We start from the raw sequence: 2948 nt of genomic DNA, 5'->3' as shown, positions 1-2948 counted from the left end.
GTCCACGTGGCCAGGAGCACAGGCACGATTCAAACCCGTGCTCCTCCTCCATCAAGCACCAGTTAAGGAGCAGTGGTTGTGCCTTGTGGTCCTGCTGCAGCACAAGCACTTCTCCTTTGAGATACCTGTGGTTGCCACAAACTCCTCTAACCAGATGTTAATGATCTGACAGCGTAATTGCAGAGTAAACGAGTGTACATGGAGCTGAAACAGCCCCGTGTTAATCCAGGGCTGAGAGAGTCCTGTAATTTGTGTATCCACATAACCCAACGATTATGTGCATTAGTGATAATTTAGTTATCAAAAAGCATAATTCCCCAGTGACTGCAGTGTAACAGTGGTGTGAGGGCAGCCCAGTGGTGACACCGTGTTCCTGATGCGCTGCAGGAACACAGATATTTGTAAGGGCTGTCGTGTGCCAGCCTGAGCACAGGACCTGGGTGGGCCCTGACCTGCTCTCTGGAGCATCTCCCATGGGGGTGAGTGCCATTGCTTGGCCTCAGATCCTCAGTGAATAATGGCAAGGCTGGACTGAGAACATGTTTTTTCTTTTCTTTTCTTTCCCTTTTTTTTTTTTTATCTGAATCCCCCCCAGCCCTGCCCTCTGTGGTGGTGGCTGCCAGGCTAGAGGAAGAGCCAGGCTGTGCCCACTTCACCTGTCTGTCCTCCCCTGTGCAAAGGGCTCTGCTGACACCAAAACCAGTGTGGATCCACTGGGAAGGATCCATCCCCTCAGTTATAGCCAGGTTGGATATGTTGGGCTCTCAGTTGCATTTCTCCAGCAGCCTAAAGGGTCCTGTGATTTATTGCTGCTCCAGGGGCCTCAGCCTGTCAGAGGGATGGAAAGGGCTGTCAGCTGAGGGAGGATCTGACCTGTGCCAGGGGCTCTCCAGCTGTTGGTCAAGCAGTGGAGATTATCTGTGCAGGGGTGTTTATGCTGGGGGAACAGCCAGTCCAGCCCAGCCCCAGCAGAGACCACGCTGGCTCTGCCCAGGGCGTTCTGCACCAGCCCAGCTCAGGGTGAGCATCTCCCCACTCTCATCCCCACAGCGCTCGGCTTCATTTCTCATGCCAAGCCTGAGCTTCAGAGTCGGGTTTTATTTCCATCAGGCAATAATGCTCATTGCTGTCGTTAGCAGCTCGCACTCAAGCTGTTTGCTTTCTGATGCATTATCAACTTGACCTTCAGTTTCAATTTTTAGCAAAGCCTCACGTTGAATTTCACATCGCAGAGCAAAGCGTTTCTGCTCGAGGCTCAAACCGACCTCCGACGATGAGGGGGGAAGAAACTCACCCTGCAGATGGGTTATTCTTGCAGCTGGGGCTGGCCCTGGGCTACCACAACACACTGACCCGTCTGGCTGTTATATCTTTATTTATGTAGCTTTATATCTCTATGCATATTGCACTTACTCTGGCGGTGATGCTGTTGGCCCCTGGTGATTGCTGGTGGCTGCACTGGTGGCTGGAGGGTCCTTACTCACTAGAGTGCTGTTTTTTTGGGTGCCAGAATTGCAGAGATGTTAAGACTGCAAAGGACGAGAATTCTTCAGCCATTTCTGAGTGTTTTAAGTGCTCCCCCAAAGCATCCTGCTCCCAAAAAACACCCTGCATAGGCAGTGGGTGTCAGCTGGATTTCCCTTGGGCACCAAGGTGCACAGCAGGGCCAGCATCGAGGTGTCCCTGGTGCCCCCACCTTCAGCCCTTCTGTCCAGCACCTCCCCATGCCCCTGACCCCTGGCATCATTTGGGTGGTTGGATAGACACATCTGCAGCCCTTTAGCTCTGGGTGGTTGATGTCTCTGCTGTCACTGAGCTCTCAGAGATGAGGAATTGGATTGATGTTTATGTAACAGAGCTGGTGAGCACAGCGTGTCGTGCTGTGTGTTGGAATGTGCTGTGCTGGGTTTGTGAAGAGGGGAATATTTCCAGCCCAATACAGGACTCCTTAGTCATGTGTCTGGATCAATTTTACTGTTGTTTCCCCCCTCTATTGTTTTATCCTTCACTGAGTTTTCTATATTTTTAGTTAAGAGCCTGATGTATGTTTATGATGCATTTGCTCATCCCCATGTGACATCCCTGGCTGTCTCTTTCTGGTTTTAGCTGGGTTCATTACTTTTGGTTGATGCACCAGGATGTTGCCCCCAAAAAGCCACTCCCAGGTCTTAAGGCAGGAGGTTTGACCACAGCATATCGGTCTCACCACGCGTGGGAGCTTTGCCTCCGTGAAGACACAGATCCGTGTTCCTAATGACTTCTCCTTTAATGAGTTGGTTCCTGGAGGCTTTGAAGTCACAAGAATAATGAATCCTGGGGCAGCGGAACAGCCCATTGCTCCCAATTAAGACTCTGGGCTTGGGAATCTCATGTGAAGGGCTGGGGTTAGGACGGGAGCCAGGGGTGGGCACGGGAGCCATGCGGGTGCTGCTCACAGAAGGCCACTGCTGCTGGGCTGTGCAGAGCCCAGTCCCTCCTCAGGGTGCCCAGGACTGCTCGGGGTGCCCATCCTGGCGGGGGGAACATGCACATTGCTGTTCCCAGCTCGGCTGGGCCAGGTCCCCCTTACCCAGGTCCCTGCTCACCCTGTGCTCGGCAGCCGCCGGCTCTGCGGGAGCCCTGGCAGAACCCCCTGAGTGCTGGGGCAGTCAGTGCCAGCAAAAGCTAATTAGCCACCTGCAATCAGGAGGGGAACCCGGAGCGGCTGCACTCCCACTGAGCCATAATGGTGGAGATTAAACCCTGCCCCGTGTTTGACAACAGGCACTACCCCAGCGGGTGAGGAGAGTCCCCGGGGCCCCGGCGAGGTCCCCCCGGGCTGGGGACGATGCTGCTGGCAGGGACATGGCCATATGCCTGAGGATGGTGCAGGCAGCCTTTGAAGGGGAAGTTTGGAGATGGCTCAGGTTGGGTTTGAGGCTGTTTCTTGCTGCAGGTGCCCTCTGTGC

The sequence above is a fragment of the Manacus vitellinus genome, unplaced genomic scaffold, assembly GCF_001715985.3.
Source record: "Manacus vitellinus isolate BGI_N305 unplaced genomic scaffold, ASM171598v3 scaffold_47_pilon, whole genome shotgun sequence".
Classification (NCBI taxonomy): domain Eukaryota; kingdom Metazoa; phylum Chordata; class Aves; order Passeriformes; family Pipridae; genus Manacus; species Manacus vitellinus.
This window is presented reverse-complemented; position numbering follows the sequence as displayed.